This window comes from Heterocephalus glaber, unplaced genomic scaffold (assembly GCF_053883595.1).
Source record: "Heterocephalus glaber isolate CG9 unplaced genomic scaffold, H.glaber_assembly_v1.0 deba00001755, whole genome shotgun sequence".
NCBI classification, from domain to species: Eukaryota; Metazoa; Chordata; class Mammalia; order Rodentia; family Bathyergidae; genus Heterocephalus; species Heterocephalus glaber.
Genome location: NW_028258453.1, coordinates 1,819,191 through 1,836,916, shown reverse-complemented (window position 1 = coordinate 1,836,916; position 17,726 = coordinate 1,819,191). Strand labels below are relative to the sequence as shown.

General features: G+C 41.6%; 1 long non-coding RNA gene across 1 annotated transcript in view; it reads right to left on the bottom strand.

Annotated features, from left to right (window-relative positions):
* Positions 1–501: 501 nt before the first annotated feature.
* LOC147821253 (uncharacterized) overlaps positions 502–17,726 on the bottom strand; it is a 139,282-nt gene continuing 122,057 nt past the window's right edge. Inside the window, exon 3 of the long non-coding RNA XR_015447365.1 lies at positions 502–4,383. This is a non-coding gene — a long non-coding RNA (uncharacterized LOC147821253). The remainder of the gene's footprint in view (positions 4,384–17,726) is intronic.

Below are 17,726 nucleotides of genomic sequence, written 5' to 3'. Positions count from 1 at the left end.
GTCTCTATGTCTCATTCTGACCCCCTTCCCACTTCTACATTCTTAGGCAGGGTCTCTTTATATTTTAGCAAGATTTACTATAATAGTTTCATTGCCACAAAAATAATAGAAATAGGGATTCTTCCTCTCCCTATTATCCCTCAGTCAGTCCTGATTGGTCCTCATATGTCATGTGATAGATAGTGTGAGGTTAAAGCACTAAATAATGCTTGGGCTCGAGGACTGGCAATATGAACTTGAACTCAGTTCAAGTGCACCTCACTGTATATTACCTCCAACTTGTCAAGTGAGCAGTGCAAAAACCATCCATATAAATGAGAAGAGGATGCAGGTCCCCATTGCCTTTGATTTTGGGCACAGAGATAATCCCAACGTTCTAGCAACCTATATAAGGAAATATTCAATGGGTCAGAGGACCCTATGCCTTTTACTTACCCCACCTCTTTCACCTCCAGAAAAACAACTACTGTCATCCAAAGCAAAGATTATGTTACTCAGCAGACAATGATCTGAATATAAAAATCTGGACTTGGAAAATTTTTTTCTACTAGCAGTCAATCAGCCAACCTCCTGCACTAAGGGAAGAATCTGAGAGTTTCTATTTTTATCTACTCAGAGCCTTCCTCCGACAGGGCCTGTTCATGGTTTATCATAGCACCTCCGCACCAATTTTGTCCAGAGAACTTTGATGTCCTGATTGTATGAATTGATATCCTATGCCTATCCTTGAACCTGGCTTGAGAACAGCCCAGCCAGTATTTTTAAAGGAAAGACAGGAAAAGTGAGTTCACAAAGTAAAATGCTGGCGCTGTCATCCGAAAAAGAGAGACTGAGTCCTAAGGAGGAAAAAAACTAATATTTGTCTACTGGTGATTTTTTCCAATTTAGGGTATAAGAGACCCCATGTCTGGTCCCTACCTATCCTCAACAACTTGAGTTCTGGGAAGGTACAGGGCTTCAAAACTCTCTCTTCAATTCTGGTCATTGTTTTCCAACACACAGGATGGCTCATCCTTTCTCCTTCACTATATACTTATTGGTCACAGTCAAAACATCTCTGGATGCCACAGCACATCACTGGCTATTGCCCCTCCATGCTTGGCAGCTTTCCACTCTTCTGCAGTATCTGGTGCCTAAGCACTGCTATCCTTACTGTATGGAGCCTTTCCAGGTTGGTTTCCTTTCTAGAAAGGCTCTGAGTGCTTTCCAACTTCTGTGTTTTCCAAGATGCAATCCATTCTGTTTCTCTACACTTGGGGAGTTCCCTCTAGCCAAGAATGACTTTTTGTTAAATCATCTCTTCCAACAACCACTGTAATGAACTCACAGATCGGTGTCTGATCTTCAAGAGATACAATGAAGATTTATTTTCTAAACTGTTAGGACAAGCCAAGGTTATCATACCAAAAAAATGAACATACTACAAATTGCACTCAATTCAAAACAAAATGTAACTTCCATTGGCTATGACTTTCCCTCCAAATCATGCTGATAATATAGATACATCTGCACACCTAGAGCTTATATTATCATGCTGGTTGCCTTGGTGATAAACATTAATTTTTGAGAAGACCAGAACTTTCATTAACTCCATAAAATTTACCATATTTAGGATAAGATTTTTTAAAATGTTAACTCAGTGGGTAATTGTTATAGTTGTTTGATTATCCTGTGTCCTCCAAAAAGAAATAATCCAAGTGCCCAACTTGGCCAATTTGAGGAAAAATGCTTACAGTTTTAAGATCATCAGATCTAGTTTATCTTTGACCATAAAAAATGGCCTCTGGGATTAGACTGCAGCTCATCTTTATATGAGCAGATAAATCTGCCATGAGAATTTCCAATTTCTAGCATCACAGGCAACTTGTTACCCTTGCTAGTAGCTCACCATTGAACATGTTACTTGACTTTCTAAAGTGCTCCCCTGTTGTGTTCATATGGCAGCCTCCTCCTGTATTCCTCTACTAAAGCGATGTTGCTTAAGAGTTTGCTCATGAGTTAAATCCAGCTATATTCCTACAGATTGTTTTTATATTTAAATAACAGTAATAATAAAATATAGCAAAATTAATGTGAAATAATTGGCCTTTCTCTCTGAAATCTACACAGCAGCTGAAATGCCACAGCCTGGTATCCAACAATTCATGCTGAATGCTCTGGTGGATGAATTGGCTCTATACCCAGAGTGAACAGTGCAAGCAAACCATAAAAAAATAAAATGTACTCAATCACTAACTGACATTATGGAAATAAGACACTGGCTGGCCAAAAACCACAGTGTATCAATTAGCACGATCTTAGTAGTTGGCAAGGAGAACTCTTGGTTCTGGAAATAGCATGCTACATGTTTTATTCAGTCACATAATATTTTCCTTGTATTCAGAGAAATTATACAACACCTGCAATATGTATTGGGAAAGCTTGGATTACAGTGTTAAAGTTTGCATCCAGTCACTGGGGAACATCCATCAATTAAGGTTGGTCCACACAATGGCTGCTCTAATTACCTAATGGATCAGTCCACTTGCTTTTCTCTCTACAGCTCTTCATACAAATTTCAAGGGCACCAGCCCCTCACCCCCTGCCATGCATCTTTTGGAAGGTACAATATTAAGGAATCTTGATTATCTTAGTCTTTCCAAGCAAGACTTCACAGGATGGTTTGGTGTGGTCATTGTGGGAGAGGCAGGTGACTGCTGTCAAAACTGTCAGATGTCCCAGTCTCACAAGGTTCCAGGGAGGAAGTTCAACCATAGAGATTCACAGGGGCCTCACAGAGTGGAATCCTGAGATAATGTATGTTTGGATCAGACTGGCAAGGATGAAAACTTGAGCTTTGCTATTTATTACTTTCTTGACCTTGGGAAAGTGCCTTAATCTTTCTGCATTTTAGTTTCCTCATTTGAAAAATGGAGAGATAACTTACTTAATAGGATTATTGTGAGGATAAAGCACTAGTGGAACACAGATATCTGTTGGGCATTCAGTGGGTGCCACTAAATGGTGTTGTTCACTTAGTAGTAGTGAATTGGATGGGACACTATCTGCTTTAGCAGGTAAAATTTACAAACCCCAAATATGTTTCATGCATGTACATTAAGGATAAAGATTTCTGGATGCCCATTAGGGAGAATTTGTTTGATTATTTTTTGAAAGTTGAAGACACCATCACTTTCATCTTGGGCCAATTTGGAATCAGGCAGATTTTATTCACTCTGTGGCCTTTTGGAAAATTCCTGGATCTCCAGGAGCCTTGGTTCTTTTACAGTAGAATGGACATAAGAATTCTGGCTTTCTGGTATTGTTGTGAAGAGTAAGTATGATGATATACATAAGGTACCTTGTGTAGTACCTGGATTTTGGTAGAACAAATATGGAAGGTAATAAATGAATACTGGCTCCTCTCTCTTCCTTCAATTTCAAGGACAGTCTTTACTGATATTCACTCCATATTCCAAGGAGACTCACGCAGGTCCCACAGGGGTGTGGGGACTGAGCAAGACAGGACCCTGTCCTTGCACAAACCTGTTCTCTGCCCTTCTCTGTATGCTTCAGGGAAGAGACATACAACTGAAGGTAAAGGAGGGACATTTTTTCTCCCCATTACCATTATTAGCTGATGCTAACTTCCTTGCCTTGGTTTTGAGAAGAATCTCAGAATTTTATTTTATTATTTTTTCAATCAGTGAAGACCTTCTGCATCCTTCAGGGTCATATGTGGAGGACATGGGGAAAGAGAAATGCAGTCTTCAACATTAACTTTGATGTTTCTTTTGTCAGCATTCCAGTCAGGGTCTGTGGCAATTTGCAATCCACCTTAGCTTTTCCTCTTGAATTAGTTTTTTGTTATTATTGTGATGAACTGTCACAGATTTAACTGCTTATACCACACAAATTTAGTATAAAATTCTATAAGTTGGAAGTTGGACATAGGTGTCGCTGGGTCAAAGCAAAGGTATCCACAGGTCTGTTTTTGTTCTTTTTTTTTTCCCTAGGTACTTTGTTAATTCAGCTGTGGGAAAAGTTCAGTGCTTTGCTGTTTGAAGACCTGAGTCACCATTTTCTTGCTAGCTGTAAGCTGTGGGAAGCTCTCGGCTTCTGAATCTTGTGGTCCATTTGCTCCAGATCTAAAGCCAGCACGTCCTATATTGTAACCTTCAGACATCTCCTGTTTCTTTGTCTTCCACTTTTAAGGACTCCTGAGATTAGATCTGGCCACACAGATAATCCAGGATAAGCTTCCCATCTCAAGGCCCTTACCTTGATCACCTGTGCATAGCCCCTTGGCCAGGCAGAGGAGCAGATTCACAGGCTTCAGGATTAGGCTGTGGGTATCTTTTGGGAGAAGGGTCATGATTCTTTTGACCGCACCTCTAGACAGACCTGGATAAACAGGGAGAGAAAAACTGGTCACTGAGATTTACTGATCTTACCATGCATGATTTAAATATCCCTGGGAAAACCCTACCAAACTGTAGCATGTAGCAAATTAACATACCCAAAATCCAGGAGAAATAGAAAAAGAAAAAAACAGACTTTCTAGTATTTAGTTATAATTCTGGCTAACTACAGTTTAAATTATTCTTTAAGGAATTTTTGACAGATTGGTAAATTACAATCTACCGGGCCTAATTAATTTTGTCATATCTCCAATTCACTCAAATTTCCTAAGTTTCTTTCCTTTCTCAGGTTTCTAGTGGCTTTGAATTTAGTCACTCTCCCAAGATAACTAAGGCAAAAAATAGGAGAATATTTTCTCTCCCCTCTCCCCTGATTTTGGCTGTGCTTTTCAGCTGAATTCACCAAATTACAGAAAAAATGAAATGGATTTTGTCTACCTAGAATTCTTAATAACACCGAGTAATAATGTGGGCTGGTATCATGAAATGATAATGAGAGAAAATAATATAGGATTATAGATTAAACAGTTCTTAGGATCCAAACTCCAAACATTTACTCTTTTTTTTTAGTACCGGAGAGCAAACTCGAGTCCTTACGCTTGCACAGCAGTTGGAGAAACCACTAAGCTAAATCCCCGGCACCCCAAACATGTACTCTTAAGGGCATTTTGTTCCATGGAAACTGCCTAGGAGCAGCTCCTATGGCAAGAGATAGAGGACCAAAGAGGGACTGGGAAAGGGAAGTCTAGAAGAGTGTTTCTCCATGGTGATCATGAGGGCTCCCCTAGAGAACTTTATAAAATAATGATCCCTGGATCTCAACTTCAGGGATTCTAACTTACTTGGTCTTCAATTGGAGATTTTTTTCAAATAGTTCTGCAAGTGATTCTAATAATCAGGATTGAAAACCACTGAATCAGATTAACTTCTATGATATGGGTGACGGTTATGAACATCCCTGTGACCAGACATCAAGCCAGAGCATTCTGAGGGACAGAGATCTGGTGGCAGAGTGGCTGAGGCTAGGGTCTGAGCCATGGCCATCTTTAGTTTGACCCTTCCATGTTCCTAGCACTCCTACTGTCTTATGTGTCCAGTGAGATGGAGATTGGGTTTTGTAATTCTGGGCTCAAAATCAAAATCTGTAAGACCGAGGGCCTTACCAAACCCCCGAGGAGCTGACTGCAGCGAAGAACACCTGGGAAGGAACACACTGGACAAGTTGGAAAGTAAAACAGACCTTTATTAGTCTGGCCAGACGGCACTCCCAAAGCAAAATAGCTTAGAGAGGCAACTAACTGGCTCAGAGTCCGAGGCTGTTTTATAGGGGGTTGCAGGGGAAGTTAGCAAGCAGAACTTACAGAAAAGAGAAAAAAATGTTGATAGTCAAAAGATGTTTGCAGATTGTCTTATAGATAGCTATGTCTGGAACATCAGTTTTGGACAAATGAGGAGTTGGTAATTCACTTAGGAACCCTATGTTTGTTACAGATTTTATCTAGTGTCACAGAACTAACAAGCACATTTTAACTATTAACTCACAATCAGTCACTATGTTGGGGCTGGGGGAGCTTTTATGATTACAGAGTTATGCGGTCCCACAAATCAATTTCTACTGCCAAGGAACTGGAGCTCCTCTCATCCAGTTCTAGAAGAAAGAAACTCCTTGTCACTGCCACCAGTTTCCCATGCGTGTGCCCTTATGGGAAGTGAAGGCTAGGCTAACTCTCAGTGCCATGCTAAGATAGCCTTCAACCTCCTGCCTCCTTCCCTTCCAGGGGTTCTACTTGGCTTATCTAGTGCTGGAAGTCACACTACTCAGGAGCCACACTGCTTCTGTAGGATCTGAGGCTCCTCCTCCCTGCTGCTGTCCTTGTGATTTCTCTGTTGGGGGCATTCTCCAGGTTCCCGATCTCCCAAAGAATTGAGCAGGACACCCAAAGGTTACAGCAAGAACAATTATTTACTTGAAAGAGAAAAGACAAGATACACTCCACAGGGTGGAAGCAGGCCAATGAAAAGAGCTCAGAGCAATAAGGGGACTTGGTGTTGAGCTTTTAAACTTCAGGGTTGAGGGCAGATCAAGGATTTGGTCTGAGATCTGACTCCTGCAAATGAGTGGCTTTACTCAGCTCCTCAGTCAGGAAGTGGAGTTTTGAACCTTTAATGGCTCTAGGAGGAAGAGTCCTGGCATCCAAAGCCCACAAGGGTCAAATCTGCATGGTCAGTCACATGGTGATTAAAATTAGGGTCAGCCAATGGTTGCAGAAGACCATGGGTACATGCCCAGGGACTTATTGTGCATGAGCTCGCCTTACCTTTTACCTCTGCTTACGTTTTCCTATTGTATTTATATGTGGTCATCCTGGCCCTGGACTAATGTTTAACTCAGAAGGCGGATCTGGTCCCAGAGAGGGGGCTCCCAGGTAGGCCCTCCTTTTTTCCCTTAATTACCTAATGCCTCTGATCTAGCCTCAGACTACAGGCTCCAAGGACAGCCCTCCCTTCTCTCTCCAGCCTTCTACTAAGCTACCTCCTGTGGTGGTATCCTTCTTTCTGGCTAGAAGAACTATCTTTTGCCTCCTGGTTTGGGGAGAACTGGGTTTCTGTATCAAGACTCAAGCTGCCTCCAGAGGTGGCCACCCTACTAGGTCAGGGTTACAGGCTTTATTGAGACTTATTTCAGATTAGTTTATTCTTTCTTCCTCATTGCCTGTCGTGCTTACTCCAAGTTCTTTTGAGACCAGAGAAAACAGTCTGTAAAACAAGACCTGACAGCCTTCCTCTCAGGCACCTTGCCTGAACTAAGTGGGAGGTTTCTGTGCTCATACTTTTTCCCCACTGTATTTTACATGATAAGACATGATTTTTGAGATGGCAACAGGGTCATTCTACTCTAACACCCCCTATGGCTTTAACAGTTCAGAGACAAATTTCACTATGTGTGGGGTAAGGAGACAAATGTGCTGGAGGTGTATTCCACACTGGGAGGTATGGATATCACAGGTTATGAGTGTTACATTCTCAGGAGCAGAGCCTGAGAGAAGTTGATGACAGTGAACCCTGGGAATCTTAACGTTTCCATGTAATTCATCAGCTTCAAGTGACATTAATAGTACCAAGCTCTGGCGAACATAGAAGGTATCCTGACTGGTCAAGTGGGTTGCAGTTGGGCAGTGATTGGATCCCTGAATCCCTTCCTTTAACCTATGGCAGGAATGAGGCTGAGCTGCTCACATCAATCCTTTCATCTGGTATTTCTTTTTTTCTACTTAATGGACTCCCAGGTTCCTGTACAATGAAGTAATAAAATCTGCAATTTCAGCAATTGGAATTGATTATGACTTTGATACAAACCTTGGGATCCTTGCTTTTATTTACAGTACTCATTTATAGGCACTAAACATCCCAGAACGTACCAGCAACACTGGTTTCCTTTACCACGATTTTGCTTCAACATTTTCTTGGCTTTGCTTGTTTTACTCTATGTTAAAAGTACCTGTCTGGATGAAGGAATATTGGATCAGTGTTAAGCCTATTTTATAGAGCATCATTTTATGTGGAAATATTTGGACTGTTTCCCAGTTTTCTGATTGTATTTAGGTTCCTAAATCAAGAGACAAATGGTGGAGAAGGCATTCATTTCTCTCCCCTACATTTTTTTAAGGTGGTCTCTGTTTTATAACATTACAGGGCAGTTTCCTTTTGATGGAAGCCTTAGTAGGATTTTTCAAGTTGACTTCATCTACATCAAAATTAGGATACATTATTCTTAGTGTCTAGCAGGTGTGTATGACTTCATTTGCCATGCGATATTTTCTTGTTTCCCTCTGTTTCATCCATATTTTAGTGAGAGGTTGAGAGAAGCTGCCCTGGGAGGTGGTGCCAACCATCATTTTGAACCAGAACTCTTCAAGCCTGTTTATCATCTCTCCTTATTTCAAACCAGCTGGCTCGGATGCTTCTTGCTTATATTCTTCTCTGTGCTTCTGACTTCGGTATGGTACAAACATTGTAGTTCTTGTGACTTATGTGAATGGAGATGAGTGATGATTAAAATACTTCTCTGCTTAGGAAGATGGTAAAGGTGGAATGAGTTCCTCTCAAAATAAGACAAAACAAAGATCCCCTAGGTTGTTCTTCACTAGTAAGCATCGTCTGGGTTAGTACCCCATCTAGAGAAGCTCTAAGGACAGTCATGCTATTGCCCGATGGCTGGCATCATCTGCCTCCCACATGTCCCTGGGGTCACCCAGGGAGATGAGACCTGAGAGGGCAGGCATCATTCAGGCTTTTTCTTCCATTTTCAGATGCTACACATTACTCCCTCAAAACTAGAGACACTACTTGTCAACTTGCATGGTCACATTGGTGGGAGTGATGGGAGCTCTCTCCTAATCTCAGACATTTAGGCAGAGGAAGGTCTGTGTTGAATAAGAGTGCTGAATCTCTGTATATCCTAAGACAGTGGTAAAATAGCTCCAGGTGAAGTGATGCAATGGAATCAGGGTGTGTGTGATTCTTCCATGGACATCAGAGGTCTGCAGAAAGAAGTAGATAGGAGGACGTGAGGAGTGCAAGGATGCATAGGGCACCAGAAAGGCAAGAAGATGGGAAGGGGGATGTGGGGCCCTGAAGGTAGGAGGGATGGCTCTGGTGAAGAGGAGCTTGTACTGATGGAGTTGGATGTGGGGACTGGGAAGAGCCTTGGGATAGAGAGGAGGCAGGTGTGAGGCAGGACAGTGAGCCCAGGGAGAAAGTGGCTCCTGAATAGATTGACCTTATGGGAAACTTCATGAATTATGGGTATAGTCAACATGCAAACAGGAAGGGGAAAAAAGAAAAATATCAATAATTTGAAAAATGAAAGGAAATTTTAATTACACATTATTGATAAAATGTGGTGAAAATCAGTTCTCTTTGCTTCTTGGCACAGTTCCTGTTTGGAAATTGTGAGGATAACAGAAGTTGCTGGAGGAGGGAGTGAGTCTTCATTGCTACAGGTTGTTCTGCCATAGGTGAGCACCTATGTGGTTAGAATGTCCACCTTAGAGTATAGTTATTCCTCTAGGAGCCTTAGGTGACAAATGTGTTATAAAATAAACTCACAGAACTTTCAGGATTTCAGTCTTTGTAGTCATCTGGACCAAAGGAGAGCCCTTTCGGATAATTCATGACCGGCTGGTAATTTATTCTCCCACCCCAACGTTATATCCACAAAAGACCAGACCTAACCTGCTCCTCATAGACTACCTCTTTCTCTAGCTTGAAAGTAACCTGCTTGGGACCTGAATTGAATTCTCTGCTCCTTCCCAGGCCTGTATGGGCTGCCTGTGTGGATGGCTTCACTTTTCAGAATTGGGAGCCACTTACCTTGTGCAGTGAGAGATAGATCACACAGACACCAGATGCTGTCCCCATGCAGGCGGTCCTTCCATTATGCTACCATCGACGCCTTCCCCCAACCTCCCCAATCTAACACTTAACACACTGCAGGCCATGGAAGAATTGGTATAGGATCCAATTCTACCTGTGCTTTCTACAACAAAATAAGTCTGGAGAAAGACTTACAGTCATGTTTCACAAAAGTCTCAGTAAATTAATTATAGGCAGCTATAATTCATCATGCTTTTAATTAACAATTAACTATGTACAAGAGAGACAAATATTTTATTGAGACCAAAGAAACAACATGTATCATTTGTAATGTGGCGTTTCCCACTCACCCTGTAGGGAAGGGATTTATGGGCTACAGATTTTGTGAACCAGGTTGCTGGGGAAAGTACAAATCCATCTGCATCCACAATTAGAATGACAACCTGGAGCTGGGCAGACTTGAGGTCTGGATCTTGGAGAATTTTCCACCCGAGAAGGAAGGACCTACGCAGGGCTGTGTGTAGTCTCAGCCAAGTGCAGTCTCTCTGCCAGCACAGAGTTGGGGAAAGTCTGGTGTGGTGAGAAGCCAGCTCAGAGGAGCTTCCCTGCTGCTCTGCTGATGGCCAGTCTTTGCTAAGAACAGTCAGCTCACGAGAGACAGATGCTCAGTGGAGCATGGCCACAACTCTCATCTCAAATTGGATCGATGAAGCTTGGTCTTGTCGTCCATGGCCTTTGGGGAAAGCTAGGGTTGTGTTCCCAAGCTGGCCACAGCAGTATGGCAGTGAGTCCTGGGTACTGGGAGTTCCCTTCCAGGGTGGTGTCCATCACTTTCTCAAACTCATTCCCCCTGTTCCCCTCCCTGACAGAGCTCCCTGTTTCCTAGCCTTGTATCACTGACCCTATCCTGGCTCCAGACCTGTGCTCTCACATCTTCAACCAATTAGTACATCTTCTCTTTGGGGACCCTGTAGTGTGTTCAGGGAACAAGATGAGAGCCAAGGACCCCCAGGGAAAGCTGGAGTAGAGATTTCCTTGTCTGTACTGTTCTTGAATAATAGATAGTATTACTCCTGTTAGCCAGTACTGCTACTGTTGATAGAAACAGCAACAGCACTTGTAGAGCTCTTATTTTTGAATGGACACAGATCTAAGTGTTTTCCATACATTTCTTAACTTAATACAACAACCCTACAGAACAGAGGCCAATATTGTCCCCATTCTACAGAAAAGGAAATTAAAGCCAGAGCTATTGAGTATGCTCAAGGTCACACAGCTATTAAGGGGCTGGGCTAAGATTGAAATCTAGCTATAACTATTCTGCAATGTGAAGATTGTAACTGGTAAAAATAAAGAAGGAATTCTGAACTATAGTACCAAAAGGGCAAGAAGAAGAGCTGAAGAGGAAGCAGATCCATGGAGAGCGAAGTAATAGCTTTTTATAAGTCCAGATTCAAGTTTTGTCTGCTGTTTTAAATAAAGTGATTCAGTGCATTTTCTTCTATTGCTTAAGCTCCATTTTCAGATGGGATTTCTCTCTCTTTTTCAACTGAATAACAACACCAAGAAAATTGCATAATTTATACCTAGAAGTAGGAGAGGAGTGTCAGTGGCATGGAGCTAACAGAGCTGGTGTCTGGAGAAGGGCAGTGAGAGGGAGCCCTCTACTTCAGGCAGACAGATCAGCACGCCCTTTCATTCCGTAATGCACCAACTAGCTCAAGTGTCTTCTGTTTGTTTTAAAATTCAGACCACTCATTCTTCAAGGTGTTAGTATTAGGAATCTTAGAAAAAGTTAGGATGGATTTGGCCACTTCTCACAGCCTTCAATAAGACTCTTCCAGTTGTCTACTGACACATAACAAAACACTCCAACACTCACCAATTTGAAACACATATCTATTATGACTCTTACTGATCCTGTGGGTTGTGGTCATTCTTACAGGGTGGGGGACTGTCATATCGCTTTCTATTAGAGGCTGAGCCTCTGGCCATCAGCAAGGTCAGCTAGGCTGGGCAGTCAGCTCTCCAATGGGCCTGACAGTGATACTAGTTGCATTCTGGGGGTCTGTGAGGCTGGAGCCAGTGTGCCCTCCATGGTAGCTCCAAAGCATGATGGCTGGGCCTGAAGAGGGGATGTCTCAGGCATTCCAAGAGGCCCAGGTGGAAGCTTAAAGCCTTCTCATGACTCAGTTTCAGAATTCACAATGTGTTACTTTCACTGATTCCACAGGTTGAGAGTCCAGTGGACAGAGGAGTGGACTACACAAGAGCAAGAATACCACAAAGTGAGACTAATGGGGAGAGGAACTTGGAGAGCAGTTCCCAAAGGCCCTGCAGAAGACTGAAGTGTTTACTTTGGATCCAGCCCAGGAAAAGCATAGAAGCCTCACATGGGAAGAATCACGGGAGGCTCTTTCCCATGAAGCCAGAAGTATAAACTGGGGAGAATAAGTTAACCTGCAGCCTGGCAAGTTTGGAAAAGCAAGTCCTTGTGCTACAGACAGCTGGGCTGCAGTATTGGAAAGAAGATGGGATGGGGTGTAAGATCATGCTGATCGTCTCATTCACATCCTAGACAGACACAACCCCAGCCAGGTTATCCCCAGATGGCTCTGACTCAGTATTCTGTGCCTGGCTCCATGAAGATGTCCTGCAACCCTGCTGCCAGTTGAGGGGCAAAGTGAGCTGTCAGCCCTTCCTAGGTTATGCATTGCACTTCTCTGAGGCAGATGAAGGTGGGCTCTGGGGGAATAAGGAGCAGTGAGCCATCATACATGGAGGCCAATTTCCCCAGGCCCATCTCAGCAGAGAGATGGCACTTGTCAAGATCTCTGGATGAGGCTGTTACTCCAAGGCCTTGCTGAGAGCAAACAGACCAGAATTCCACAATTCTACAAAGCCTATAAAAGGGCTTTCCAAACAAAACAAAATAAACAAAACAAACAAACAAAAAACCAGTTCAACTAAACTGGATCTGTGATTCTTCATTCTTAGATATTGGAGAGATATTGTTATTTTAACTTGCCTTTTCTTTACTCCTAGTGAGGTCTAGTATGTTAACAAGTGAATTGATTACTTGGATTTGCTCTTCTATGAGTTTTCTTTTTTATTTGTTTCCATTGAGCAGTTGTCTTTCATGATAAATTTATAAAAGGTTTTGATAAATATTAACGCTTTATCATATATATGTATTGTAAATATTTTCTCAAAATCTGTTCTTTATCCATTGACTTTACTAATTATGTAATTTTCCATTAAAATATTCAGTCACTGAATTTATTTTTAGAAAATCATGAAGTTCTTGTCTTTGTTTTGAAGGGGATCACTAACATTTCCTGGCTACTGTGCCGTTGGGTGCTCAGGAAACTCTTTCAGGACTTTTTTTTTCTTTTATCAACTTGGAGTCCTCAGAGTACAGCTCCACCACAGGTCCCAGAAGCTGCTCAGAGAATGTGTGTGCAGAAGGAAAAGAAAAAGGTGAAAAAGAATTCTGGCTTGAGCTGTACCTGGATCAGTAGAGGAACTGGGAGATAATTATTTGTTGCTTGCGCCTGGGCTTTTGTGGCAGCTATAATCAAAGAGATATTTCCAAATGGTGGGTTGATGCAGGGTGGGCAGAAGCATCTCTGTGTGTCATCTTGCAAGTGTGGGCCATCTGGCAAAGAAGAAGTGAATACTTTGGGCTAACGTGAAGGACCCTGGCCGAGGGGATCCCAGTGTCACTCGACTTCCTCTTTGCCCCTTCACCCTTCTCTCTCCTTTCTTCTTCCTCCTTATCTCATTTTCTGTTGTTCTTATTTCTTCTTCTTGTTGTGTCCTACCTCTGTGGCCTCATGGGCACTGGATTCAGGGTCGCTCTCAGAAGCAGGCCAGCCCTGAGACTTCAGCAGAACAGAGCTCAGCACCTTTTGTTTGGCTCCCCAAGTCCCTGGCTTCTTCTTGTGCAGATTCCTTTCTGTTAGCAGGTTTGGAATCAATGAGTTAATGGTTCATACTCACATCATCTTCCTCTGAGGCAAACACTCCTTCCATGAAGAGTCAGAGCTTCCCCTAGAGTGAGATACCACCTCTCCCTAACCTCAGAGACAAGCACAGACCCACAGATACACATAGTGACACACAGAAAATTGTAGCACAACCTTGACCTCAGGCACTTAGAAGACACAGTTGTGTTTAGGGCAATGATCTGGAGGTGAAATGAACTGTATTTCATAATAACCAAGTATATTTACCTAAGGTACATAAAGTTAATCATTACCTAGAGTGAGATAATTAAGAAACACATACACTGGTTTCTGTCCTCAGTTACTAATGTAGAGCTTCTAAATTCCTTATAAATAGGGGAACCCAGAAATCTAATATTTCTAATATTTGCTTTTCAATCTCAGTTCCTGACCAAGAGCTTCCAAAACCTGAGTAATTTCCTGAATATTAGGATCCTCTGATACAGCCCTCCTAAATCCCTTGGAATTTTCCCGAACGATAGGAGCATCTCTTTTTTCTGATGAAGCCACTCTTAGTGGACTCCTGGAAAGGCTGAGGGCAGGGCTGGTTGCCAGGGGAACAAACCATGTGATTAGAGGATTGAAACTTTAAACCCCATCCCCAATCTCCAAGGAGGAAAGGGGCTAAAGATTAAGTTGATGACCAATTATCAGTGATGCAACCAGTTAAATATATGTAATGATGTCTCCAAAAAATTGCAAAGAACAAGGCTTGGAGACCTTCCAGACAGCTGAACAAGTGGAATTGCCTGGAGGTGGCACACCCACTTGGAGAGGGCATTGGCACAGTGATCTCTTCCCACACAAACAGCCCTCTGTGACCCATCCATCTGGCAGTTCATCTGTAGCCTTTGCAGTATCTTTTATAACAAATGGATGACCATATGCAAAGGCTTTTCTTGAGTTTCCCTGAGCTTCTCTACAAAATTAGTCATACCTAAGGCGAAGGAGGCATGGAAACCCCCATATATAACCAGACAATGAAAAGTGCTGAAGGCCCAAACTTGTGACTGCCATATCCAGTGGGTGCAGTCTCATGGGACTGAACCCCTAATACAATGGATATTTCCAGTACATAGTGTTGGAGTTGAATTGAATAATAGGATACCCACCTGTGTCTGACTAGAGAATTTCTATGTGTGTGGGGAAAAACCTTCATGCATTCTGGTGACCAGAGATAAAGTCTTCTGAGTTGAGTATGGTGTGGTTTGTGAGAGTAACCAAAACATTTTGGGTTTTTTCTTATCTTTTACATTGTGACCATGTAAGAAAATTGTTAGCCAGACTATCAGTTAGTTTACTTTATTAATTACTGTCTTAGTTACTTATTGCTGAGACAAAATCCCCAACACCCAAAGTTAAAAGATGAAAGATTTATGCAGCTCACAGTTTGTAGAGGTTTTAATCCGTAATTGCTGGCTCCAAGGCAGGGTGGTGTCACAGAGGAGAAACAGTTCATGGTGGGCAGAAGGTAGTAAAGCAATGAGGGACAAACAAAGCCTTTTTCTTCCCCTTATATTGTATCTAGTATACCAGGACTGGGGTGGTGCCAAACCAATCAGTGGATTGATTTAGAAATCACCTACCCTTAATCCTACCATTAAACCATGAATCTATCACACATTTTAGAGTCAGCCACCTCTGAAAAGACCCACTTACAACAACATGAAGGTTTGGGGGGACATCTAAACACAAGCTCTTATTTTGATTGTTGAAGAACATAAGACTAGGCTTAAGACCTAGTGTGGGAAGATGATATGTTCACAAAGCAAAATACCTCAAAGCAGACTACTAATGCACAAATATAAGCATTAAGAATGATAGGAACAGAAGCAAAGAGAGATTGATAACAACTAGGGAAATAGCACTATAGCCAATAATAATAGTAATATTACTAAGATTCAGTATTTGTTGGGTGATTATCACATACCACTATGCTAAGCATGTTAAATGCATTTTCAGTTTTTACAACTAATATGACATAAGTGGTTTTGTGTTTTCCATTTCATGTAGATAAGCAAAACCAAACCAAAACATCCGAGATAAAATGAGTTGCTTAATACAAATAGGAGGAAATGACCAAGAAGAGGTCCAAACCTAAAGGTAACTTACAACAGACCATGGGTTCTGGAACTCCTTTCAATAGGGCAGTGGCACGGGAACCCTTCATTAAAGAAAAGAGACTGTTGAGAAACAGAGGTTCAACACTGGGGGTAAAGAAGACAGGAGGAGGCACTGTGGTGGTAGTAAATGGAGGATGCGTTGTGCTGTTCCCTGCTAGAAACCCTAAATGATGCTAAAGCTACCAGAAGTGGGCAGTTGGTACTGGCCTAGGAAAAGGAAGATAAATCAATGGAGTGGAAGAGGGACCAGAGACTCCTGCATACATGGGATGCTAATGTGCAATAAGATGGCACTGAAGGGCTGGGGACTTAGCTCACTGGTACCACTGCCTGCCTCGAAAGGGCAAGGTCCTGAGTTCTATCCCCAGTATGAAAAAAAAAAAAAAAGATGGCACTGAAAATCAGTGGCTGGAAGAAGCGGAGGGAGGAAAGGGGATGAAAAAAGAATTAGGATGTGTTATGTGCACAGACCAACTCCACACAGGGGGTGTAAATATTATGTACTGCAAACATGCACTAATAAAAAGTAAAAATTGAAAAAGAAAATAAAAATGGCAAAAGATTCTATATTCCAAGAGAAATGACTTTAGACAATTTTGAAAAGCCAAAATAAAGTTATAGATCAACTTTATGGATTATTTAATTGTATACAATGAAAAAATGCTACACAAAAATCTGTGAGGAATAATAAAAACTGAAAGAGTTTGATGATAGGCAAGGTATTCTTAATCTAAACACAGAATCTGATAGCTATAAGGAAGAACACCTACAGATTTGACAGTATGTCATTTGAGTCCTTAAACAGCAAAAATTACCAGATACCCAGGTAAGTATTTTAAAGACAGTACTTGCCACCAAATACTAAGCATAATGTTAATATCCCTAATATGTGATATGTCCTTATATTTGGTCCAAAGTAGACATAACCAGTATAAAAGATGAACAAGTATACAAGCAAAAGAAATGTAAGTGGCTAATATATATGTGTGGGAAAAAAAGGAAAGCAAGAAAACAAAAAAACTAGTAAAACCAGGAAAATTGTAGCAGTTATTGGGAAAAATGAAAGTTCAAACAACACCACAGTAATGTGAATTTTCCTACCACTGGTCAATCCTAGAAACAAAACCAAAATGGATTGATGGTTCCAGTGACACTGGGAGTGAAGACAGGAGCAGGAGGGACAAGATGCACCTCTTAGCACCTACTTGTTGGGGAACTACCATTCTCTGCATTCAGGTCCCTGGACAGTCACGTGTCCACAATCCTTGTCAGTTCTAGAAAGTAGGGACAGTCAGAAGGGCAGACCACTTTCTTTCAACTATTTTTAAAAAATGTTTCTTTTGTGATAATGGTAGATACACAAGCAGTTTTAGTAATACAGATAGTTCTGTAAACTTTACTAAGTTTCCTCCAGTGGTGGCATCCGTACAGTATCACAACCAGTCAAGATACAGAGCAATTCTAGGTCTTTTCCGGTTCCAAATGAATTTTTGTATTGTTTTCTCCAGTTCTGTGAAATATATGTGCACCCATGTTTATAGCAGCACAGTTTGTAATAGCTAAAGCTTGGAAACAGCCCAAGTGCCCATCAACTGGAGACTGAATAAAGAAGATGTGGTTTTTTATAAAATGGAGTACTACTCAGCCATAAAGAACGACAAACTAGAGGCATTTATAGTTAAATGGATGCATATTGAGGCCATACTCTTAAGTGAAATAAATATGACACACGTGTAAATATTGAATAGTTTCTTGGGTGTGAGAATCTGAAAGTGTAAATAAAGGATTAAAATGATTAAAACATGAATAATTGATAATTT